The 24227-nt window shown below is 67.8% G+C and overlaps 10 non-coding genes across 10 annotated transcripts; all 10 read right to left on the bottom strand.

Annotated features, from left to right (window-relative positions):
• Window positions 1-2104: 2104 nt before the first annotated feature.
• LOC141411840 (5S ribosomal RNA) lies at window positions 2105-2223 on the bottom strand. The gene has a single exon (XR_012436680.1). It is a non-coding gene; the product is annotated as a 5S ribosomal RNA (ribosomal RNA).
• Window positions 2224-4368: 2145 nt separating this feature from the next.
• On the bottom strand, window positions 4369-4487 carry LOC141411839 (5S ribosomal RNA). The gene has a single exon (XR_012436679.1). It is a non-coding gene; the product is annotated as a 5S ribosomal RNA (ribosomal RNA).
• Window positions 4488-6632: 2145 nt separating this feature from the next.
• On the bottom strand, window positions 6633-6751 carry LOC141411838 (5S ribosomal RNA). The gene has a single exon (XR_012436678.1). It is a non-coding gene; the product is annotated as a 5S ribosomal RNA (ribosomal RNA).
• A 2145-nt stretch (window positions 6752-8896) lies between these two features.
• On the bottom strand, window positions 8897-9015 carry LOC141411837 (5S ribosomal RNA). The gene has a single exon (XR_012436677.1). It is a non-coding gene; the product is annotated as a 5S ribosomal RNA (ribosomal RNA).
• Window positions 9016-11163: 2148 nt separating this feature from the next.
• On the bottom strand, window positions 11164-11282 carry LOC141411836 (5S ribosomal RNA). The gene has a single exon (XR_012436676.1). It is a non-coding gene; the product is annotated as a 5S ribosomal RNA (ribosomal RNA).
• Window positions 11283-13427: 2145 nt separating this feature from the next.
• On the bottom strand, window positions 13428-13546 carry LOC141411834 (5S ribosomal RNA). Its single transcript, XR_012436675.1, has one exon. It is a non-coding gene; the product is annotated as a 5S ribosomal RNA (ribosomal RNA).
• A 2147-nt stretch (window positions 13547-15693) lies between these two features.
• On the bottom strand, window positions 15694-15812 carry LOC141411832 (5S ribosomal RNA). Its single transcript, XR_012436673.1, has one exon. It is a non-coding gene; the product is annotated as a 5S ribosomal RNA (ribosomal RNA).
• Window positions 15813-17958: 2146 nt separating this feature from the next.
• Window positions 17959-18077, bottom strand: LOC141412659 (5S ribosomal RNA). The gene has a single exon (XR_012437501.1). It is a non-coding gene; the product is annotated as a 5S ribosomal RNA (ribosomal RNA).
• A 2146-nt stretch (window positions 18078-20223) lies between these two features.
• On the bottom strand, window positions 20224-20342 carry LOC141411831 (5S ribosomal RNA). Its single transcript, XR_012436672.1, has one exon. It is a non-coding gene; the product is annotated as a 5S ribosomal RNA (ribosomal RNA).
• Window positions 20343-22486: 2144 nt separating this feature from the next.
• LOC141412658 (5S ribosomal RNA) lies at window positions 22487-22605 on the bottom strand. The gene has a single exon (XR_012437500.1). It is a non-coding gene; the product is annotated as a 5S ribosomal RNA (ribosomal RNA).
• Between the last annotated feature and the right edge of the window lie 1622 nt (window positions 22606-24227).

Raw genomic sequence — 24227 nt, 5'->3', positions numbered from 1 at the left:
GGCGTGCGTCTCCACGCTGCTCTCCTGGCACGGCTGGGAGTCCGGGTGGGGGCTGGCAGCCCGGGGCCAGCGGCCAGAGGCCCCGCGCGCCTGCTCGGGCAGCCGGTCTCGCCCAGGTGGCCGCTGGGTGGCTTTCTTCCCGAGGTGTCCTGCTGCCAGGACGAGGGTCAAGTTTTCTCGGGGGAAAATTTCTCAGTGCTCTCGGGCGCTTGTTCTTCTGGGAATGTCCACTGCTGTGGCCAAGGCGGGGGACGCACAGCTCGGGCCAGGGCAAGCAGCCGCCCTCCTCCGTCGCCTCCTGGAGCCGTATCCTTGGGTGGGTGCGTGGCTCCCAGCGGAGGTCTCGGGGACCCTTCCGGTCCTCTTCGTCCGGAAAGCGCCACTGCCCCTCCAGCCCATCAGGAAAACGGCAGCCGCGCCCTTCGCCGACCCGCTCCGCCCTCCTCCACACTCAGGGCCTGGGGCTGCGGGGCTGAATCGTGAGGCTTTCCAGCCCAGGACTTCACCTCTGGACCCTTTCACACCCGGGATCTTGGGAAGAAGAAACAAAACCAAACACAGCCAAAGCCATCTCCTCCGACCCGGGGCCCCTCCACATCCCTTCCGATCCCGGGTTCCTGCCGGCCTCCCGGGGCGTTTCTCCCAGGCAGGCCTTCGCGGCCACTACACGGGGCTGAGCACTCGAGTCCTCGGGCGTCACGGGGCCCGCGGCCACGCCAAGCACGCACGACTCCCGGGTCTCGTCTGCTCCTGGGTGCCCTGGGCCTCTTCCCTGTGCCGCTGCTGGGTCTTGTGCCCCTGCTTGGCCTCCTTCAGACCCGGCCCCGTGCTACGCGGCCACGTGCTACAGGATCGTGCCAGCAGAACTGGCCCTGGCTGAGCCCCGTACCCACCCTCCTGCCATCCCTGGCCCTGCTAGCAAATGGCAGAGATCCTCTGGCCTCCGAGCCCAGACAAAAATCCTGATGCAGTTGGCCGAGGGGCCGCAAACCAAGGCTTCGCTTGTTCCCGCTCAGGCCCCAGCCATACCCTCTTGTCCTTCGGCTGCTCGTGTGTGGGGTGGGGGAGAGGAGGGTGCGTCCCCGTGCGTGCGTGCGTGGTCTGGGTGTCTCTGCGTGGTGTGTGTGTGTGTGTGTGTGTGTGTGTGTTAGATGCCGTGCCTGGTGTAGGTGGGGAAGAGCAAGCCCTCACGCACAGAGCCCCATCACACACTGGGGCCGGGCCGAGGGGGTCAATCTGCTCGGCCTGATTGCGTTGGGCATACATTGCAGAAGGTGGGTTTTCCAAGGCGGAGCAGAGGGTCCCGGCACCTGAGGTTGTCCACGGGGAGAATGTCTGTTCCACGGGGGCAAGCGGTCCCTTCCGTCGTGCCCAAGCCCATGTGACCCCGAAGGCCAGGTGGCCCCGGTCCTTGAGCTGACTGAGGAGTGCTTTGAGACCCGGAGGGTGGCACAGGCGACTGGGCGCCAGCGGCGGCCCTCCCTCCCTTTGAGCGGGACGGGGAGCTGCCGCTGGCATCCGGAGCTCTGGCGGCCTGCGCCCTCTGTCCCTGTGACCGCAGGCTCTGCCGTGGGAGGCGGGATCCCACGTAGAGGTCGCGCGCTGGCTGCCCTGTCTTGGGTTGAGCGACGGAGCGCGACGTGGAGCAGCACCCGACTGAGGCTCCCTGCTTCTCTGTCCCCTGGCGTCTTGCCCTGGACCCAGTGCACCACCTTGTGGCGAGCCCAGGTGTGGCGCGTCCCGCTGTGGGGCCCGCTGGGGTGCAGGACCCACTTTCTCATGGCTTCCGCACGTCCCTCCCCGCCCGCCTGGAGGGCAGTTGGGGAGCGGTCCCCAACGTGGCCTGGGACCAACCTCGCTGGTGACCCGTGTCGCGGGCGCGCGCCCCAGGAGAGTGTGGGGAGGGGAGAGGATTCGGGGACGTAGCTGTGAGGATTCGGTGTGCGTGGGTCTGGCGGGTGGCCCGGACGGGGTCGGGGTCGTGGTCACGGTGGGTCGTTGTGGTGGTGGTGGTGGTGGTGGTGCTGGGGGTGGTGGTGGTGGTGGGGGGGGTGGTGGCGAAGTCCCCGAAGACAAAAGGAGCAGCGAGGGAGGGAGGAGCAAAAGCCTACAGCACCCGGTATTCCCAGGCGGTCTCCCATCCAAGTACTAACCAGGCCCGACCCTGCTTAGCTTCCGAGATCAGACGAGATCGGGCGCGTTCAGGGTGGTATGGCCGTAGACGCTAGCCGCCGCCTCCGGGAGCCCCAAGAGCCTGCCGAGGGCCCCGGCGTGCGTCTCCACGCTGCTCTCCTGGCACGGCTGGGAGTCCGGGTGGGGGCTGGCAGCCCGGGGCCAGCGGCCAGAGGCCCCGCGCGCCTGCTCGGGCAGCCGGTCTCGCCCAGGTGGCCGCTGGGTGGCTTTCTTCCCGAGGTGTCCTGCTGCCAGGACGAGGGTCAAGTTTTCTCGGGGGAAAATTTCTCAGTGCTCTCGGGCGCTTGTTCTTCTGGGAATGTCCACTGCTGTGGCCAAGGCGGGGGACGCACAGCTCGGGCCAGGGCAAGCAGCCGCCCTCCTCCGTCGCCTCCTGGAGCCGTATCCTTGGGTGGGTGCGTGGCTCCCAGCGGAGGTCTCGGGGACCCTTCCGGTCCTCTTCGTCCGGAAAGCGCCACTGCCCCTCCAGCCCATCAGGAAAACGGCAGCCGCGCCCTTCGCCGACCCGCTCCGCCCTCCTCCACACTCAGGGCCTGGGGCTGCGGGGCTGAATCGTGAGGCTTTCCAGCCCAGGACTTCACCTCTGGCCCCTTTCACACCCGGGATCTTGGGAAGAAGAAACAAAACCAAACACAGCCAAAGCCATCTCCTCCGACCCGGGGCCCCTCCACATCCCTTCCGATCCCGGGTTCCTGCCGGCCTCCCGGGGCGTTTCTCCCAGGCAGGCCTTCGCGGCCACTACACGGGGCTGAGCACTCGAGTCCTCGGGCGTCACGGGGCCCGCGGCCACGCCAAGCACGCACGACTCCCGGGTCTCGTCTGCTCCTGGGTGCCCTGGGCCTCTTCCCTGTGCCGCTGCTGGGTCTTGTGCCCCTGCTTGGCCTCCTTCAGACCCGGCCCCGTGCTACGCGGCCACGTGCTACAGGATCGTGCCAGCAGAACTGGCCCTGGCTGAGCCCCGTACCCACCCTCCTGCCATCCCTGGCCCTGCTAGCAAATGGCAGAGATCCTCTGGCCTCCGAGCCCAGACAAAAATCCTGATGCAGTTGGCCGAGGGGCCGCAAACCAAGGCTTCGCTTGTTCCCGCTCAGGCCCCAGCCATACCCTCTTGTCCTTCGGCTGCTCGTGTGTGGGGTGGGGGAGAGGAGGGTGCGTCCCCGTGCGTGCGTGCGTGGTCTGGGTGTCTCTGCGTGGTGTGTGTGTGTGTGTGTGTGTGTGTTAGATGCCGTGCCTGGTGTAGGTGGGGAAGAGCAAGCCCTCACGCACAGAGCCCCATCACACACTGGGGCCGGGCCGAGGGGGTCAATCTGCTCGGCCTGATTGCGTTGGGCATACATTGCAGAAGGTGGGTTTTCCAAGGCGGAGCAGAGGGTCCCGGCACCTGAGGTTGTCCACGGGGAGAATGTCTGTTCCACGGGGGCAAGCGGTCCCTTCCGTCGTGCCCAAGCCCATGTGACCCCGAAGGCCAGGTGGCCCCGGTCCTTGAGCTGACTGAGGAGTGCTTTGAGACCCGGAGGGTGGCACAGGCGACTGGGCGCCAGCGGCGGCCCTCCCTCCCTTTGAGCGGGACGGGGAGCTGCCGCTGGCATCCGGAGCTCTGGCGGCCTGCGCCCTCTGTCCCTGTGACCGCAGGCTCTGCCGTGGGAGGCGGGATCCCACGTAGAGGTCGCGCGCTGGCTGCCCTGTCTTGGGTTGAGCGACGGAGCGCGACGTGGAGCAGCACCCGACTGAGGCTCCCTGCTTCTCTGTCCCCTGGCGTCTTGCCCTGGACCCAGTGCACCACCTTGTGGCGAGCCCAGGTGTGGCGCGTCCCGCTGTGGGGCCCGCTGGGGTGCAGGACCCACTTTCTCATGGCTTCCGCACGTCCCTCCCCGCCCGCCTGGAGGGCAGTTGGGGAGCGGTCCCCAACGTGGCCTGGGACCAACCTCGCTGGTGACCCGTGTCGCGGGCGCGCGCCCCAGGAGAGTGTGGGGAGGGGAGAGGATTCGGGGACGTAGCTGTGAGGATTCGGTGTGCGTGGGTCTGGCGGGTGGCCCGGACGGGGTCGGGGTCGTGGTCACGGTGGGTCGTTGTGGTGGTGGTGGTGGTGGTGGTGCTGGGGGTGGTGGTGGTGGTGGGGGGGGTGGTGGCGAAGTCCCCGAAGACAAAAGGAGCAGCGAGGGAGGGAGGAGCAAAAGCCTACAGCACCCGGTATTCCCAGGCGGTCTCCCATCCAAGTACTAACCAGGCCCGACCCTGCTTAGCTTCCGAGATCAGACGAGATCGGGCGCGTTCAGGGTGGTATGGCCGTAGACGCTAGCCGCCGCCTCCGGGAGCCCCAAGAGCCTGCCGAGGGCCCCGGCGTGCGTCTCCACGCTGCTCTCCTGGCACGGCTGGGAGTCCGGGTGGGGGCTGGCAGCCCGGGGCCAGCGGCCAGAGGCCCCGCGCGCCTGCTCGGGCAGCCGGTCTCGCCCAGGTGGCCGCTGGGTGGCTTTCTTCCCGAGGTGTCCTGCTGCCAGGACGAGGGTCAAGTTTTCTCGGGGGAAAATTTCTCAGTGCTCTCGGGCGCTTGTTCTTCTGGGAATGTCCACTGCTGTGGCCAAGGCGGGGGACGCACAGCTCGGGCCAGGGCAAGCAGCCGCCCTCCTCCGTCGCCTCCTGGAGCCGTATCCTTGGGTGGGTGCGTGGCTCCCAGCGGAGGTCTCGGGGACCCTTCCGGTCCTCTTCGTCCGGAAAGCGCCACTGCCCCTCCAGCCCATCAGGAAAACGGCAGCCGCGCCCTTCGCCGACCCGCTCCGCCCTCCTCCACACTCAGGGCCTGGGGCTGCGGGGCTGAATCGTGAGGCTTTCCAGCCCAGGACTTCACCTCTGGCCCCTTTCACACCCGGGATCTTGGGAAGAAGAAACAAAACCAAACACAGCCAAAGCCATCTCCTCCGACCCGGGGCCCCTCCACATCCCTTCCGATCCCGGGTTCCTGCCGGCCTCCCGGGGCGTTTCTCCCAGGCAGGCCTTCGCGGCCACTACACGGGGCTGAGCACTCGAGTCCTCGGGCGTCACGGGGCCCGCGGCCACGCCAAGCACGCACGACTCCCGGGTCTCGTCTGCTCCTGGGTGCCCTGGGCCTCTTCCCTGTGCCGCTGCTGGGTCTTGTGCCCCTGCTTGGCCTCCTTCAGACCCGGCCCCGTGCTACGCGGCCACGTGCTACAGGATCGTGCCAGCAGAACTGGCCCTGGCTGAGCCCCGTACCCACCCTCCTGCCATCCCTGGCCCTGCTAGCAAATGGCAGAGATCCTCTGGCCTCCGAGCCCAGACAAAAATCCTGATGCAGTTGGCCGAGGGGCCGCAAACCAAGGCTTCGCTTGTTCCCGCTCAGGCCCCAGCCATACCCTCTTGTCCTTCGGCTGCTCGTGTGTGGGGTGGGGGAGAGGAGGGTGCGTCCCCGTGCGTGCGTGCGTGGTCTGGGTGTCTCTGCGTGGTGTGTGTGTGTGTGTGTGTGTGTGTTAGATGCCGTGCCTGGTGTAGGTGGGGAAGAGCAAGCCCTCACGCACAGAGCCCCATCACACACTGGGGCCGGGCCGAGGGGGTCAATCTGCTCGGCCTGATTGCGTTGGGCATACATTGCAGAAGGTGGGTTTTCCAAGGCGGAGCAGAGGGTCCCGGCACCTGAGGTTGTCCACGGGGAGAATGTCTGTTCCACGGGGGCAAGCGGTCCCTTCCGTCGTGCCCAAGCCCATGTGACCCCGAAGGCCAGGTGGCCCCGGTCCTTGAGCTGACTGAGGAGTGCTTTGAGACCCGGAGGGTGGCACAGGCGACTGGGCGCCAGCGGCGGCCCTCCCTCCCTTTGAGCGGGACGGGGAGCTGCCGCTGGCATCCGGAGCTCTGGCGGCCTGCGCCCTCTGTCCCTGTGACCGCAGGCTCTGCCGTGGGAGGCGGGATCCCACGTAGAGGTCGCGCGCTGGCTGCCCTGTCTTGGGTTGAGCGACGGAGCGCGACGTGGAGCAGCACCCGACTGAGGCTCCCTGCTTCTCTGTCCCCTGGCGTCTTGCCCTGGACCCAGTGCACCACCTTGTGGCGAGCCCAGGTGTGGCGCGTCCCGCTGTGGGGCCCGCTGGGGTGCAGGACCCACTTTCTCATGGCTTCCGCACGTCCCTCCCCGCCCGCCTGGAGGGCAGTTGGGGAGCGGTCCCCAACGTGGCCTGGGACCAACCTCGCTGGTGACCCGTGTCGCGGGCGCGCGCCCCAGGAGAGTGTGGGGAGGGGAGAGGATTCGGGGACGTAGCTGTGAGGATTCGGTGTGCGTGGGTCTGGCGGGTGGCCCGGACGGGGTCGGGGTCGTGGTCACGGTGGGTCGTTGTGGTGGTGGTGGTGGTGGTGGTGCTGGGGGTGGTGGTGGTGGTGGGGGGGGTGGTGGCGAAGTCCCCGAAGACAAAAGGAGCAGCGAGGGAGGGAGGAGCAAAAGCCTACAGCACCCGGTATTCCCAGGCGGTCTCCCATCCAAGTACTAACCAGGCCCGACCCTGCTTAGCTTCCGAGATCAGACGAGATCGGGCGCGTTCAGGGTGGTATGGCCGTAGACGCTAGCCGCCGCCTCCGGGAGCCCCAAGAGCCTGCCGAGGGCCCCGGCGTGCGTCTCCACGCTGCTCTCCTGGCACGGCTGGGAGTCCGGGTGGGGGCTGGCAGCCCGGGGCCAGCGGCCAGAGGCCCCGCGCGCCTGCTCGGGCAGCCGGTCTCGCCCAGGTGGCCGCTGGGTGGCTTTCTTCCCGAGGTGTCCTGCTGCCAGGACGAGGGTCAAGTTTTCTCGGGGGAAAATTTCTCAGTGCTCTCGGGCGCTTGTTCTTCTGGGAATGTCCACTGCTGTGGCCAAGGCGGGGGACGCACAGCTCGGGCCAGGGCAAGCAGCCGCCCTCCTCCGTCGCCTCCTGGAGCCGTATCCTTGGGTGGGTGCGTGGCTCCCAGCGGAGGTCTCGGGGACCCTTCCGGTCCTCTTCGTCCGGAAAGCGCCACTGCCCCTCCAGCCCATCAGGAAAACGGCAGCCGCGCCCTTCGCCGACCCGCTCCGCCCTCCTCCACACTCAGGGCCTGGGGCTGCGGGGCTGAATCGTGAGGCTTTCCAGCCCAGGACTTCACCTCTGGCCCCTTTCACACCCGGGATCTTGGGAAGAAGAAACAAAACCAAACACAGCCAAAGCCATCTCCTCCGACCCGGGGCCCCTCCACATCCCTTCCGATCCCGGGTTCCTGCCGGCCTCCCGGGGCGTTTCTCCCAGGCAGGCCTTCGCGGCCACTACACGGGGCTGAGCACTCGAGTCCTCGGGCGTCACGGGGCCCGCGGCCACGCCAAGCACGCATGACTCCCGGGTCTCGTCTGCTCCTGGGTGCCCTGGGCCTCTTCCCTGTGCCGCTGCTGGGTCTTGTGCCCCTGCTTGGCCTCCTTCAGACCCGGCCCCGTGCTACGCGGCCACGTGCTACAGGATCGTGCCAGCAGAACTGGCCCTGGCTGAGCCCCGTACCCACCCTCCTGCCATCCCTGGCCCTGCTAGCAAATGGCAGAGATCCTCTGGCCTCCGAGCCCAGACAAAAATCCTGATGCAGTTGGCCGAGGGGCCGCAAACCAAGGCTTCGCTTGTTCCCGCTCAGGCCCCAGCCATACCCTCTTGTCCTTCGGCTGCTCGTGTGTGGGGTGGGGGAGAGGAGGGTGCGTCCCCGTGCGTGCGTGCGTGGTCTGGGTGTCTCTGCGTGGTGTGTGTGTGTGTGTGTGTGTGTGTTAGATGCCGTGCCTGGTGTAGGTGGGGAAGAGCAAGCCCTCACGCACAGAGCCCCATCACACACTGGGGCCGGGCCGAGGGGGTCAATCTGCTCGGCCTGATTGCGTTGGGCATACATTGCAGAAGGTGGGTTTTCCAAGGCGGAGCAGAGGGTCCCGGCACCTGAGGTTGTCCACGGGGAGAATGTCTGTTCCACGGGGGCAAGCGGTCCCTTCCGTCGTGCCCAAGCCCATGTGACCCCGAAGGCCAGGTGGCCCCGGTCCTTGAGCTGACTGAGGAGTGCTTTGAGACCCGGAGGGTGGCACAGGCGACTGGGCGCCAGCGGCGGCCCTCCCTCCCTTTGAGCGGGACGGGGAGCTGCCGCTGGCATCCGGAGCTCTGGCGGCCTGCGCCCTCTGTCCCTGTGACCGCAGGCTCTGCCGTGGGAGGCGGGATCCCACGTAGAGGTCGCGCGCTGGCTGCCCTGTCTTGGGTTGAGCGACGGAGCGCGACGTGGAGCAGCACCCGACTGAGGCTCCCTGCTTCTCTGTCCCCTGGCGTCTTGCCCTGGACCCAGTGCACCACCTTGTGGCGAGCCCAGGTGTGGCGCGTCCCGCTGTGGGGCCCGCTGGGGTGCAGGACCCACTTTCTCATGGCTTCCGCACGTCCCTCCCCGCCCGCCTGGAGGGCAGTTGGGGAGCGGTCCCCAACGTGGCCTGGGACCAACCTCGCTGGTGACCCGTGTCGCGGGCGCGCGCCCCAGGAGAGTGTGGGGAGGGGAGAGGATTCGGGGACGTAGCTGTGAGGATTCGGTGTGCGTGGGTCTGGCGGGTGGCCCGGACGGGGTCGGGGTCGTGGTCACGGTGGGTCGTTGTGGTGGTGGTGGTGGTGGTGGTGCTGGGGGTGGTGGTGGTGGTGGGGGGGGTGGTGGCGAAGTCCCCGAAGACAAAAGGAGCAGCGAGGGAGGGAGGAGCAAAAGCCTACAGCACCCGGTATTCCCAGGCGGTCTCCCATCCAAGTACTAACCAGGCCCGACCCTGCTTAGCTTCCGAGATCAGACGAGATCGGGCGCGTTCAGGGTGGTATGGCCGTAGACGCTAGCCGCCGCCTCCGGGAGCCCCAAGAGCCTGCCGAGGGCCCCGGCGTGCGTCTCCACGCTGCTCTCCTGGCACGGCTGGGAGTCCGGGTGGGGGCTGGCAGCCCGGGGCCAGCGGCCAGAGGCCCCGCGCGCCTGCTCGGGCAGCCGGTCTCGCCCAGGTGGCCGCTGGGTGGCTTTCTTCCCGAGGTGTCCTGCTGCCAGGACGAGGGTCAAGTTTTCTCGGGGGAAAATTTCTCAGTGCTCTCGGGCGCTTGTTCTTCTGGGAATGTCCACTGCTGTGGCCAAGGCGGGGGACGCACAGCTCGGGCCAGGGCAAGCAGCCGCCCTCCTCCGTCGCCTCCTGGAGCCGTATCCTTGGGTGGGTGCGTGGCTCCCAGCGGAGGTCTCGGGGACCCTTCCGGTCCTCTTCGTCCGGAAAGCGCCACTGCCCCTCCAGCCCATCAGGAAAACGGCAGCCGCGCCCTTCGCCGACCCGCTCCGCCCTCCTCCACACTCAGGGCCTGGGGCTGCGGGGCTGAATCGTGAGGCTTTCCAGCCCAGGACTTCACCTCTGGCCCCTTTCACACCCGGGATCTTGGGAAGAAGAAACAAAACCAAACACAGCCAAAGCCATCTCCTCCGACCCGGGGCCCCTCCACATCCCTTCCGATCCCGGGTTCCTGCCGGCCTCCCGGGGCGTTTCTCCCAGGCAGGCCTTCGCGGCCACTACACGGGGCTGAGCACTCGAGTCCTCGGGCGTCACGGGGCCCGCGGCCACGCCAAGCACGCACGACTCCCGGGTCTCGTCTGCTCCTGGGTGCCCTGGGCCTCTTCCCTGTGCCGCTGCTGGGTCTTGTGCCCCTGCTTGGCCTCCTTCAGACCCGGCCCCGTGCTACGCGGCCACGTGCTACAGGATCGTGCCAGCAGAACTGGCCCTGGCTGAGCCCCGTACCCACCCTCCTGCCATCCCTGGCCCTGCTAGCAAATGGCAGAGATCCTCTGGCCTCCGAGCCCAGACAAAAATCCTGATGCAGTTGGCCGAGGGGCCGCAAACCAAGGCTTCGCTTGTTCCCGCTCAGGCCCCAGCCATACCCTCTTGTCCTTCGGCTGCTCGTGTGTGGGGTGGGGGAGAGGAGGGTGCGTCCCCGTGCGTGCGTGCGTGGTCTGGGTGTCTCTGCGTGGTGTGTGTGTGTGTGTGTGTGTGTGTTAGATGCCGTGCCTGGTGTAGGTGGGGAAGAGCAAGCCCTCACGCACAGAGCCCCATCACACACTGGGGCCGGGCCGAGGGGGTCAATCTGCTCGGCCTGATTGCGTTGGGCATACATTGCAGAAGGTGGGTTTTCCAAGGCGGAGCAGAGGGTCCCGGCACCTGAGGTTGTCCACGGGGAGAATGTCTGTTCCACGGGGGCAAGCGGTCCCTTCCGTCGTGCCCAAGCCCATGTGACCCCGAAGGCCAGGTGGCCCCGGTCCTTGAGCTGACTGAGGAGTGCTTTGAGACCCGGAGGGTGGCACAGGCGACTGGGCGCCAGCGGCGGCCCTCCCTCCCTTTGAGCGGGACGGGGAGCTGCCGCTGGCATCCGGAGCTCTGGCGGCCTGCGCCCTCTGTCCCTGTGACCGCAGGCTCTGCCGTGGGAGGCGGGATCCCACGTAGAGGTCGCGCGCTGGCTGCCCTGTCTTGGGTTGAGCGACGGAGCGCGACGTGGAGCAGCACCCGACTGAGGCTCCCTGCTTCTCTGTCCCCTGGCGTCTTGCCCTGGACCCAGTGCACCACCTTGTGGCGAGCCCAGGTGTGGCGCGTCCCGCTGTGGGGCCCGCTGGGGTGCAGGACCCACTTTCTCATGGCTTCCGCACGTCCCTCCCCGCCCGCCTGGAGGGCAGTTGGGGAGCGGTCCCCAACGTGGCCTGGGACCAACCTCGCTGGTGACCCGTGTCGCGGGCGCGCGCCCCAGGAGAGTGTGGGGAGGGGAGAGGATTCGGGGACGTAGCTGTGAGGATTCGGTGTGCGTGGGTCTGGCGGGTGGCCCGGACGGGGTCGGGGTCGTGGTCACGGTGGGTCGTTGTGGTGGTGGTGGTGGTGGTGGTGGTGCTGGGGGTGGTGGTGGTGGTGGGGGGGGTGGTGGCGAAGTCCCCGAAGACAAAAGGAGCAGCGAGGGAGGGAGGAGCAAAAGCCTACAGCACCCGGTATTCCCAGGCGGTCTCCCATCCAAGTACTAACCAGGCCCGACCCTGCTTAGCTTCCGAGATCAGACGAGATCGGGCGCGTTCAGGGTGGTATGGCCGTAGACGCTAGCCGCCGCCTCCGGGAGCCCCAAGAGCCTGCCGAGGGCCCCGGCGTGCGTCTCCACGCTGCTCTCCTGGCACGGCTGGGAGTCCGGGTGGGGGCTGGCAGCCCGGGGCCAGCGGCCAGAGGCCCCGCGCGCCTGCTCGGGCAGCCGGTCTCGCCCAGGTGGCCGCTGGGTGGCTTTCTTCCCGAGGTGTCCTGCTGCCAGGACGAGGGTCAAGTTTTCTCGGGGGAAAATTTCTCAGTGCTCTCGGGCGCTTGTTCTTCTGGGAATGTCCACTGCTGTGGCCAAGGCGGGGGACGCACAGCTCGGGCCAGGGCAAGCAGCCGCCCTCCTCCGTCGCCTCCTGGAGCCGTATCCTTGGGTGGGTGCGTGGCTCCCAGCGGAGGTCTCGGGGACCCTTCCGGTCCTCTTCGTCCGGAAAGCGCCACTGCCCCTCCAGCCCATCAGGAAAACGGCAGCCGCGCCCTTCGCCGACCCGCTCCGCCCTCCTCCACACTCAGGGCCTGGGGCTGCGGGGCTGAATCGTGAGGCTTTCCAGCCCAGGACTTCACCTCTGGCCCCTTTCACACCCGGGATCTTGGGAAGAAGAAACAAAACCAAACACAGCCAAAGCCATCTCCTCCGACCCGGGGCCCCTCCACATCCCTTCCGATCCCGGGTTCCTGCCGGCCTCCCGGGGCGTTTCTCCCAGGCAGGCCTTCGCGGCCACTACACGGGGCTGAGCACTCGAGTCCTCGGGCGTCACGGGGCCCGCGGCCACGCCAAGCACGCACGACTCCCGGGTCTCGTCTGCTCCTGGGTGCCCTGGGCCTCTTCCCTGTGCCGCTGCTGGGTCTTGTGCCCCTGCTTGGCCTCCTTCAGACCCGGCCCCGTGCTACGCGGCCACGTGCTACAGGATCGTGCCAGCAGAACTGGCCCTGGCTGAGCCCCGTACCCACCCTCCTGCCATCCCTGGCCCTGCTAGCAAATGGCAGAGATCCTCTGGCCTCCGAGCCCAGACAAAAATCCTGATGCAGTTGGCCGAGGGGCCGCAAACCAAGGCTTCGCTTGTTCCCGCTCAGGCCCCAGCCATACCCTCTTGTCCTTCGGCTGCTCGTGTGTGGGGTGGGGGAGAGGAGGGTGCGTCCCCGTGCGTGCGTGCGTGGTCTGGGTGTCTCTGCGTGGTGTGTGTGTGTGTGTGTGTGTGTGTTAGATGCCGTGCCTGGTGTAGGTGGGGAAGAGCAAGCCCTCACGCACAGAGCCCCATCACACACTGGGGCCGGGCCGAGGGGGTCAATCTGCTCGGCCTGATTGCGTTGGGCATACATTGCAGAAGGTGGGTTTTCCAAGGCGGAGCAGAGGGTCCCGGCACCTGAGGTTGTCCACGGGGAGAATGTCTGTTCCACGGGGGCAAGCGGTCCCTTCCGTCGTGCCCAAGCCCATGTGACCCCGAAGGCCAGGTGGCCCCGGTCCTTGAGCTGACTGAGGAGTGCTTTGAGACCCGGAGGGTGGCACAGGCGCCTGGGCGCCAGCGGCGGCCCTCCCAACCTTTGAGCGGGACGGGGAGCTGCCGCTGGCATCCGGAGCTCTGGCGGCCTGCGCCCTCTGTCCCTGTGACCGCAGGCTCTGCCGTGGGAGGCGGGATCCCACGTAGAGGTCGCGCGCTGGCTGCCCTGTCTTGGGTTGAGCGACGGAGCGCGACGTGGAGCAGCACCCGACTGAGGCTCCCTGCTTCTCTGTCCCCTGGCGTCTTGCCCTGGACCCAGTGCACCACCTTGTGGCGAGCCCAGGTGTGGCGCATCCCGCTGTGGGGCCCGCTGGGGTGCAGGACCCACTTTCTCATGGCTTCCGCACGTCCCTCCCCGCCCGCCTGGAGGGCAGTTGGGGAGCGGTCCCCAACGTGGCCTGGGACCAACCTCGCTGGTGACCCGTGTCGCGGGCGCGCTCCCCAGGAGAGTGTGGGGAGGGGAGAGGATTCGGGGACGTAGCTGTGAGGATTCGGTGTGCGTGGGTCTGGCGGGTGGCCCGGACGGGGTCGGGGTCGTGGTCACGGTGGGTCGTTGTGGTGGTGGTGGTGGTGGTGGTGCTGGGGGTGGTGGTGGTGGTGGGGGGGGTGGTGGCGAAGTCCCCGAAGACAAAAGGAGCAGCGAGGGAGGGAGGAGCAAAAGCCTACAGCACCCGGTATTCCCAGGCGGTCTCCCATCCAAGTACTAACCAGGCCCGACCCTGCTTAGCTTCCGAGATCAGACGAGATCGGGCGCGTTCAGGGTGGTATGGCCGTAGACGCTAGCCGCCGCCTCCGGGAGCCCCAAGAGCCTGCCGAGGGCCCCAGCGTGCGTCTCCACGCTGCTCTCCTGGCACGGCTGGGAGTCCGGGTGGGGGCTGGCAGCCCGGGGCCAGCGGCCAGAGGCCCCGCGCGCCTGCTCGGGCAGCCGGTCTCGCCCAGGTGGCCGCTGGGTGGCTTTCTTCCCGAGGTGTCCTGCTGCCAGGACGAGGGTCAAGTTTTCTCGGGGGAAAATTTCTCAGTGCTCTCGGGCGCTTGTTCTTCTGGGAATGTCCACTGCTGTGGCCAAGGCGGGGGACGCACAGCTCGGGCCAGGGCAAGCAGCCGCCCTCCTCCGTCGCCTCCTGGAGCCGTATCCTTGGGTGGGTGCGTGGCTCCCAGCGGAGGTCTCGGGGACCCTTCCGGTCCTCTTCGTCCGGAAAGCGCCACTGCCCCTCCAGCCCATCAGGAAAACGGCAGCCGCGCCCTTCGCCGACCCGCTCCGCCCTCCTCCACACTCAGGGCCTGGGGCTGCGGGGCTGAATCGTGAGGCTTTCCAGCCCAGGACTTCACCTCTGGCCCCTTTCACACCCGGGATCTTGGGAAGAAGAAACAAAACCAAACACAGCCAAAGCCATCTCCTCCGACCCGGGGCCCCTCCACATCCCTTCCGATCCCGGGTTCCTGCCGGCCTCCCGGGGCGTTTCTCCCAGGCAGGCCTTCGCGGCCACTACACGGGGCTGAGCACTCGAGTCCTCGGGCGTCACGGGGCCCGCGGCCACGCCAAGCACGCACGACTCCCGGGTCTCGTCTGCTCCTGGGTGCCCTGGGCCTCTTCCCTGTGCCGCTGCTGGGTCTTGTGCCCCTGCTTGGCCTCCTTCAGACCCGGCCCCGTGCTACGCGGCCACGTGCTACAGGATCGTGCCAGCAGAACTGGCCCTGGCTGAGCCCCGTACCCACCCTCCTGCCATCCCTGGCCCTGCTAGCAAATGGCAGAGATCCTCTGGCCTCCGAGCCCAGACAAAAATCCTGATGCAGTTGGCCGAGGGGCCGCAAACCAAGGCTTCGCTTGTTCCCGCTCAGGCCCCAGCCATACCCTCTTGTCCTTCGGCTGCTCGTGTGTGGGGTGGGGGAGAGGAGGGTGCGTCCCCGTGCGTGCGTGCGTGGTCTGGGTGTCTCTGCGTGGTGTGTGTGTGTGTGTGTGTGTGTGTGTTAGATGCCGTGCCTGGTGTAGGTGGGGAAGAGCAAGCCCTCACGCACAGAGCCCCATCACACACTGGGGCCGGGCCGAGGGGGTCAATCTGCTCGGCCTGATTGCGTTGGGCATACATTGCAGAAGGTGGGTTTTCCAAGGCGGAGCAGAGGGTCCCGGCACCTGAGGTTGTCCACGGGGAGAATGTCTGTTCCACGGGGGCAAGCGGTCCCTTCCGTCGTGCCCAAGCCCATGTGACCCCGAAGGCCAGGTGGCCCCGGTCCTTGAGCTGACTGAGGAGTGCTTTGAGACCCGGAGGGTGGCACAGGCGACTGGGCGCCAGCGGCGGCCCTCCCTCCCTTTGAGCGGGACGGGGAGCTGCCGCTGGCATCCGGAGCTCTGGCGGCCTGCGCCCTCTGTCCCTGTGACCGCAGGCTCTGCCGTGGGAGGCGGGATCCCACGTAGAGGTCGCGCGCTGGCTGCCCTGTCTTGGGTTGAGCGACGGAGCGCGACGTGGAGCAGCACCCGACTGAGGCTCCCTGCTTCTCTGTCCCCTGGCGTCTTGCCCTGGACCCAGTGCACCACCTTGTGGCGAGCCCAGGTGTGGCGCGTCCCGCTGTGGGGCCCGCTGGGGTGCAGGACCCACTTTCTCATGGCTTCCGCACGTCCCTCCCCGCCCGCCTGGAGGGCAGTTGGGGAGCGGTCCCCAACGTGGCCTGGGACCAACCTCGCTGGTGACCCGTGTCGCGGGCGCGCGCCCCAGGAGAGTGTGGGGAGGGGAGAGGATTCGGGGACGTAGCTGTGAGGATTCGGTGTGCGTGGGTCTGGCGGGTGGCCCGGACGGGGTCGGGGTCGTGGTCACGGTGGGTCGTTGTGGTGGTGGTGGTGGTGGTGGTGCTGGGGGTGGTGGTGGTGGTGGGGGGGGTGGTGGCGAAGTCCCCGAAGACAAAAGGAGCAGCGAGGGAGGGAGGAGCAAAAGCCTACAGCACCCGGTATTCCCAGGCGGTCTCCCATCCAAGTACTAACCAGGCCCGACCCTGCTTAGCTTCCGAGATCAGACGAGATCGGGCGCGTTCAGGGTGGTATGGCCGTAGACGCTAGCCGCCGCCTCCGGGAGCCCCAAGAGCCTGCCGAGGGCCCCGGCGTGCGTCTCCACGCTGCTCTCCTGGCACGGCTGGGAGTCCGGGTGGGGGCTGGCAGCCCGGGGCCAGCGGCCAGAGGCCCCGCGCGCCTGCTCGGGCAGCCGGTCTCGCCCAGGTGGCCGCTGGGTGGCTTTCTTCCCGAGGTGTCCTGCTGCCAGGACGAGGGTCAAGTTTTCTCGGGGGAAAATTTCTCAGTGCTCTCGGGCGCTTGTTCTTCTGGGAATGTCCACTGCTGTGGCCAAGGCGGGGGACGCACAGCTCGGGCCAGGGCAAGCAGCCGCCCTCCTCCGTCGCCTCCTGGAGCCGTATCCTTGGGTGGGTGCGTGGCTCCCAGCGGAGGTCTCGGGGACCCTTCCGGTCCTCTTCGTCCGGAAAGCGCCACTGCCCCTCCAGCCCATCAGGAAAACGGCAGCCGCGCCCTTCGCCGACCCGCTCCGCCCTCCTCCACACTCAGGGCCTGGGGCTGCGGGGCTGAATCGTGAGGCTTTCCAGCCCAGGACTTCACCTCTGGCCCCTTTCACACCCGGGATCTTGGGAAGAAGAAACAAAACCAAACACAGCCAAAGCCATCTCCTCCGACCCGGGGCCCCTCCACATCCCTTCCGATCCCGGGTTCCTGCCGGCCTCCCGGGGCGTTTCTCCCAGGCAGGCCTTCGCGGCCACTACACGGGGCTGAGCACTCGAGTCCTCGGGCGTCACGGGGCCCGCGGCCACGCCAAGCACGCACGACTCCCGGGTCTCGTCTGCTCCTGGGTGCCCTGGGCCTCTTCCCTGTGCCGCTGCTGGGTCTTGTGCCCCTGCTTGGCCTCCTTCAGACCCGGCCCCGTGCTACGCGGCCACGTGCTACAGGATCGTGCCAGCAGAACTGGCCCTGGCTGAGCCCCGTACCCACCCTCCTGCCATCCCTGGCCCTGCTAGCAAATGGCAGAGATCCTCTGGCCTCCGAGCCCAGACAAAAATCCTGATGCAGTTGGCCGAGGGGCCGCAAACCAAGGCTTCGCTTGTTCCCGCTCAGGCCCCAGCCATACCCTCTTGTCCTTCGGCTGCTCGTGTGTGGGGTGGGGGAGAGGAGGGTGCGTCCCCGTGCGTGCGTGCGTGGTCTGGGTGTCTCTGCGTGGTGTGTGTGTGTGTGTGTGTGTGTGTTAGATGCCGTGCCTGGTGTAGGTGGGGAAGAGCAAGCCCTCACGCACAGAGCCCCATCACACACTGGGGCCGGGCCGAGGGGGTCAATCTGCTCGGCCTGATTGCGTTGGGCATACATTGCAGAAGGTGGGTTTTCCAAGGCAGAGCAGAGGGTCCCGGCACCTGAGGTTGTCCACGGGGAGAATGTCTGTTCCACGGGGGCAAGCGGTCCCTTCCGTCGTGCCCAAGCCCATGTGACCCCGAAGGCCAGGTGGCCCCGGTCCTTGAGCTGACTGAGGAGTGCTTTGAGACCCGGAGGGTGGCACAGGCGACTGGGCGCCAGCGGCGGCCCTCCCTCCCTTTGAGCGGGACGGGGAGCTGCCGCTGGCATCCGGAGCTCTGGCGGCCTGCGCCCTCTGTCCCTGTGACCGCAGGCTCTGCCGTGGGAGGCGGGATCCCACGTAGAGGTCGCGCGCTGGCTGCCCTGTCTTGGGTTGAGCGACGGAGCGCGACGTGGAGCAGCACCCGACTGAGGCTCCCTGCTTCTCTGTCCCCTGGCGTCTTGCCCTGGACCCAGTGCACCACCTTGTGGCGAGCCCAGGTGTGGCGCGTCCCGCTGTGGGGCCCGCTGGGGTGCAGGACCCACTTTCTCATGGCTTCCGCACGTCCCTCCCCGCCCGCCTGGAGGGCAGTTGGGGAGCGGTCCCCAACGTGGCCTGGGACCAACCTCGCTGGTGACCCGTGTCGCGGGCGCGCGCCCCAGGAGAGTGTGGGGAGGGGAGAGGATTCGGGGACGTAGCTGTGAGGATTCGGTGTGCGTGGGTCTGGCGGGTGGCCCGGACGGGGTCGGGGTCGTGGTCACGGTGGGTCGTTGTGGTGGTGGTGGTGGTGGTGGTGCTGGGGGTGGTGGTGGTGGTGGGGGGGGGTGGTGGCGAAGTCCCCGAAGACAAAAGGAGCAGCGAGGGAGGGAGGAGCAAAAGCCTACAGCACCCGGTATTCCCAGGCGGTCTCCCATCCAAGTACTAACCAGGCCCGACCCTGCTTAGCTTCCGAGATCAGACGAGATCGCGCGCGTTCAGGGTGGTATGGCCGTAGACGCTAGCCGCCGCCTCCGGGAGCCCCAAGAGCCTGCCGAGGGCCCCGGCGTGCGTCTCCACGCTGCTCTCCTGGCACGGCTGGGAGTCCGGGTGGGGGCTGGCAGCCCGGGGCCAGCGGCCAGAGGCCCCGCGCGCCTGCTCGGGCAGCCGGTCTCGCCCAGGTGGCCGCTGGGTGGCTTTCTTCCCGAGGTGTCCTGCTGCCAGGACGAGGGTCAAGTTTTCTCGGGGGAAAATTTCTCAGTGCTCTCGGGCGCTTGTTCTTCTGGGAATGTCCACTGCTGTGGCCAAGGCGGGGGACGCACAGCTCGGGCCAGGGCAAGCAGCCGCCCTCCTCCGTCGCCTCCTGGAGCCGTATCCTTGGGTGGGTGCGTGGCTCCCAGCGGAGGTCTCGGGGACCCTTCCGGTCCTCTTCGTCCGGAAAGCGCCACTGCCCCTCCAGCCCATCAGGAAAACGGCAGCCGCGCCCTTCGCCGACCCGCTCCGCCCTCCTCCACACTCAGGGCCTGGGGCTGCGGGGCTGAATCGTGAGGCTTTCCAGCCCAGGACTTCACCTCTGGCCCCTTTCACACCCGGGATCTTGGGAAGAAGAAACAAAACCAAACACAGCCAAAGCCATCTCCTCCGACCCGGGGCCCCTCCACATCCCTTCCGATCCCGGGTTCCTGCCGGCCTCCCGGGGCGTTTCTCCCAGGCAGGCCTTCGCGGCCACTACACGGGGCTGAGCACTCGAGTCCTCGGGCGTCACGGGGCCCGCGGCCACGCCAAGCACGCACGACTCCCGGGTCTCGTCTGCTCCTGGGTGCCCTGGGCCTCTTCCCTGTGCCGCTGCTGGGTCTTGTGCCCCTGCTTGGCCTCCTTCAGACCCGGCCCCGTGCTACGCGGCCACGTGCTACAGGATCGTGCCAGCAGAACTGGCCCTGGCTGAGCCCCGTACCCACCCTCCTGCCATCCCTGGCCCTGCTAGCAAATGGCAGAGATCCTCTGGCCTCCGAGCCCAGACAAAAATCCTGATGCAGTTGGCCGAGGGGCCGCAAACCAAGGCTTCGCTTGTTCCCGCTCAGGCCCCAGCCATACCCTCTTGTCCTTTGGCTGCTCGTGTGTGGGGTGGGGGAGAGGAGGGTGCGTCCCCGTGCGTGCGTGCGTGGTCTGGGTGTCTCTGCGTGGTGTGTGTGTGTGTGTGTGTGTGTGTTAGATGCCGTGCCTGGTGTAGGTGGGGAAGAGCAAGCCCTCACGCACAGAGCCCCATCACACACTGGGGCCGGGCCGAGGGGGTCAATCTGCTCGGCCTGATTGCGTTGGGCATACATTGCAGAAGGTGGGTTTTCCAAGGCGGAGCAGAGGGTCCCGGCACCTGAGGTTGTCCACGGGGAGAATGTCTGTTCCACGGGGGCAAGCGGTCCCTTCCGTCGTGCCCAAGCCCATGTGACCCCGAAGGCCAGGTGGCCCCGGTCCTTGAGCTGACTGAGGAGTGCTTTGAGACCCGGAGGGTGGCACAGGCGACTGGGCGCCAGCGGCGGCCCTCCCTCCCTTTGAGCGGGACGGGGAGCTGCCGCTGGCATCCGGAGCTCTGGCGGCCTGCGCCCTCTGTCCCTGTGACCGCAGGCTCTGCCGTGGGAGGCGGGATCCCACGTAGAGGTCGCGCGCTGGCTGCCCTGTCTTGGGTTGAGCGACGGAGCGCGACGTGGAGCAGCACCCGACTGAGGCTCCCTGCTTCTCTGTCCCCTGGCGTCTTGCCCTGGACCCAGTGCACCACCTTGTGGCGAGCCCAGGTGTGGCGCGTCCCGCTGTGGGGCCCGCTGGGGTGCAGGACCCACTTTCTCATGGCTTCCGCACGTCCCTCCCCGCCCGCCTGGAGGGCAGTTGGGGAGCGGTCCCCAACGTGGCCTGGGACCAACCTCGCTGGTGACCCGTGTCGCGGGCGCGCGCCCCAGGAGAGTGTGGGGAGGGGAGAGGATTCGGGGACGTAGCTGTGAGGATTCGGTGTGCGTGGGTCTGGCGGGTGGCCCGGACGGGGTCGGGGTCGTGGTCACGGTGGGTCGTTGTGGTGGTGGTGGTGGTGGTGGTGCTGGGGGTGGTGGTGGTGGTGGGGGGGGGTGGTGGCGAAGTCCCCGAAGACAAAAGGAGCAGCGAGGGAGGGAGGAGCAAAAGCCTACAGCACCCGGTATTCCCAGGCGGTCTCCCATCCAAGTACTAACCAGGCCCGACCCTGCTTAGCTTCCGAGATCAGACGAGATCGGGCGCGTTCAGGGTGGTATGGCCGTAGACGCTAGCCGCCGCCTCCGGGAGCCCCAAGAGCCTGCCGAGGGCCCCGGCGTGCGTCTCCACGCTGCTCTCCTGGCACGGCTGGGAGTCCGGGTGGGGGCTGGCAGCCCGGGGCCAGCGGCCAGAGGCCCCGCGCGCCTGCTCGGGCAGCCGGTCTCGCCCAGGTGGCCGCTGGGTGGCTTTCTTCCCGAGGTGTCCTGCTGCCAGGACGAGGGTCAAGTTTTCTCGGGGGAAAATTTCTCAGTGCTCTCGGGCGCTTGTTCTTCTGGGAATGTCCACTGCTGTGGCCAAGGCGGGGGACGCACAGCTCGGGCCAGGGCAAGCAGCCGCCCTCCTCCGTCGCCTCCTGGAGCCGTATCCTTGGGTGGGTGCGTGGCTCCCAGCGGAGGTCTCGGGGACCCTTCCGGTCCTCTTCGTCCGGAAAGCGCCACTGCCCCTCCAGCCCATCAGGAAAACGGCAGCCGCGCCCTTCGCCGACCCGCTCCGCCCTCCTCCACACTCAGGGCCTGGGGCTGCGGGGCTGAATCGTGAGGCTTTCCAGCCCAGGACTTCACCTCTGGCCCCTTTCACACCCGGGATCTTGGGAAGAAGAAACAAAACCAAACACAGCCAAAGCCATCTCCTCCGACCCGGGGCCCCTCCACATCCCTTCCGATCCCGGGTTCCTGCCGGCCTCCCGGGGCGTTTCTCCCAGGCAGGCCTTCGCGGCCACTACACGGGGCTGAGCACTCGAGTCCTCGGGCGTCACGGGGCCCGCGGCCACGCCAAGCACGCACGACTCCCGGGTCTCGTCTGCTCCTGGGTGCCCTGGGCCTCTTCCCTGTGCCGCTGCTGGGTCTTGTGCCCCTGCTTGGCCTCCTTCAGACCCGGCCCCGTGCTACGCGGCCACGTGCTACAGGATCGTGCCAGCAGAACTGGCCCTGGCTGAGCCCCGTACCCACCCTCCTGCCATCCCTGGCCCTGCTAGCAAATGGCAGAGATCCTCTGGCCTCCGAGCCCAGACAAAAATCCTGATGCAGTTGGCCGAGGGGCCGCAAACCAAGGCTTCGCTTGTTCCCGCTCAGGCCCCAGCCATACCCTCTTGTCCTTCGGCTGCTCGTGTGTGGGGTGGGGGAGAGGAGGGTGCGTCCCCGTGCGTGCGTGCGTGGTCTGGGTGTCTCTGCGTGGTGTGTGTGTGTGTGTGTGTGTGTGTTAGATGCCGTGCCTGGTGTAGGTGGGGAAGAGCAAGCCCTCACGCACAGAGCCCCATCACACACTGGGGCCGGGCCGAGGGGGTCAATCTGCTCGGCCTGATTGCGTTGGGCATACATTGCAGAAGGTGGGTTTTCCAAGGCGGAGCAGAGGGTCCCGGCACCTGAGGTTGTCCACGGGGAGAATGTCTGTTCCACGGGGGCAAGCGGTCCCTTCCGTCGTGCCCAAGCCCATGTGACCCCGAAGGCCAGGTGGCCCCGGTCCTTGAGCTGACTGAGGAGTGCTTTGAGACCCGGAGGGTGGCACAGGCGACTGGGCGCCAGCGGCGGCCCTCCCTCCCTTTGAGCGGGACGGGGAGCTGCCGCTGGCATCCGGAGCTCTGGCGGCCTGCGCCCTCTGTCCCTGTGACCGCAGGCTCTGCCGTGGGAGGCGGGATCCCACGTAGAGGTCGCGCGCTGGCTGCCCTGTCTTGGGTTGAGCGACGGAGCGCGACGTGGAGCAGCACCCGACTGAGGCTCCCTGCTTCTCTGTCCCCTGGCGTCTTGCCCTGGACCCAGTGCACCACCTTGTGGCGAGCCCAGGTGTGGCGCGTCCCGCTGTGGGGCCCGCTGGGGTGCAGGACCCACTTTCTCATGGCTTCCGCACGTCCCTCCCCGCCCGCCTGGAGGGCAGTTGGGGAGCGGTCCCCAACGTGGCCTGGGACCAACCTCGCTGGTGACCCGTGTCGCGGGCGCGCGCCCCAGGAGAGTGTGGGGAGGGGAGAGGATTCGGGGACGTAGCTGTGAGGATTCGGTGTGCGTGGGTCTGGCGGGTGGCCCGGACGGGGTCGGGGTCGTGGTCACGGTGGGTCGTTGTGGTGGTGGTGGTGGTGGTGGTGCTGGGGGTGGTGGTGGTGGTGGGGGGGTGGTGGCGAAGTCCCCGAAGACAAAAGGAGCAGCGAGGGAGGGAGGAGCAAAAGCCTACAGCACCCGGTATTCCCAGGCGGTCTCCCATCCAAGTACTAACCAGGCCCGACCCTGCTTAGCTTCCGAGATCAGACGAGATCGCGCGCGTTCAGGGTGGTATGGCCGTAGACGCTAGCCGCCGCCTCCGGGAGCCCCAAGAGCCTGCCGAGGGCCCCGGCGTGCGTCTCCACGCTGCTCTCCTGGCACGGCTGGGAGTCCGGGTGGGGGCTGGCAGCCCGGGGCCAGCGGCCAGAGGCCCCGCGCGCCTGCTCGGGCAGCCGGTCTCGCCCAGGTGGCCGCTGGGTGGCTTTCTTCCCGAGGTGTCCTGCTGCCAGGACGAGGGTCAAGTTTTCTCGGGGGAAAATTTCTCAGTGCTCTCGGGCGCTTGTTCTTCTGGGAATGTCCACTGCTGTGGCCAAGGCGGGGGACGCACAGCTCGGGCCAGGGCAAGCAGCCGCCCTCCTCCGTCGCCTCCTGGAGCCGTATCCTTGGGTGGGTGCGTGGCTCCCAGCGGAGGTCTCGGGGACCCTTCCGGTCCTCTTCGTCCGGAAAGCGCCACTGCCCCTCCAGCCCATCAGGAAAACGGCAGCCGCGCCCTTCGCCGACCCGCTCCGCCCTCCTCCACACTCAGGGCCTGGGGCTGCGGGGCTGAATCGTGAGGCTTTCCAGCCCAGGACTTCACCTCTGGCCCCTTTCACACCCGGGATCTTGGGAAGAAGAAACAAAACCAAACACAGCCAAAGCCATCTCCTCCGACCCGGGGCCCCTCCACATCCCTTCCGATCCCGGGTTCCTGCCGGCCTCCCGGGGCGTTTCTCCCAGGCAGGCCTTCGCGGCCACTACACGGGGCTGAGCACTCGAGTCCTCGGGCGTCACGGGGCCCGCGGCCACGCCAAGCACGCACGACTCCCGGGTCTCGTCTGCTCCTGGGTGCCCTGGGCCTCTTCCCTGTGCCGCTGCTGGGTCTTGTGCCCCTGCTTGGCCTCCTTCAGACCCGGCCCCGTGCTACGCGGCCACGTGCTACAGGATCGTGCCAGCAGAACTGGCCCTGGCTGAGCCCCGTACCCACCCTCCTGCCATCCCTGGCCCTGCTAGCAAATGGCAGAGATCCTCTGGCCTCCGAGCCCAGACAAAAATCCTGATGCAGTTGGCCGAGGGGCCGCAAACCAAGGCTTCGCTTGTTCCCGCTCAGGCCCCAGCCATACCCTCTTGTCCTTCGGCTGCTCGTGTGTGGGGTGGGGGAGAGGAGGGTGCGTCCCCGTGCGTGCGTGCGTGGTCTGGGTGTCTCTGCGTGGTGTGTGTGTGTGTGTGTGTGTGTGTTAGATGCCGTGCCTGGTGTAGGTGGGGAAGAGCAAGCCCTCACGCACAGAGCCCCATCACACACTGGGGCCGGGCCGAGGGGGTCAATCTGCTCGGCCTGATTGCGTTGGGCATACATTGCAGAAGGTGGGTTTTCCAAGGCGGAGCAGAGGGTCCCGGCACCTGAGGTTGTCCACGGGGAGAATGTCTGTTCCACGGGGGCAAGCGGTCCCTTCCGTCGTGCCCAAGCCCATGTGACCCCGAAGGCCAGGTGGCCCCGGTCCTTGAGCTGACTGAGGAGTGCTTTGAGACCCGGAGGGTGGCACAGGCGACTGGGCGCCAGCGGCGGCCCTCCCTCCCTTTGAGCGGGACGGGGAGCTGCCGCTGGCATCCGGAGCTCTGGCGGCCTGCGCCCTCTGTCCCTGTGACCGCAGGCTCTGCCGTGGGAGGCGGG

Source organism: Castor canadensis, chromosome 10, assembly GCF_047511655.1.
Source record: "Castor canadensis chromosome 10, mCasCan1.hap1v2, whole genome shotgun sequence".
Classification (NCBI taxonomy): domain Eukaryota; kingdom Metazoa; phylum Chordata; class Mammalia; order Rodentia; family Castoridae; genus Castor; species Castor canadensis.
This window is presented reverse-complemented; position numbering and strand designations above follow the sequence as displayed.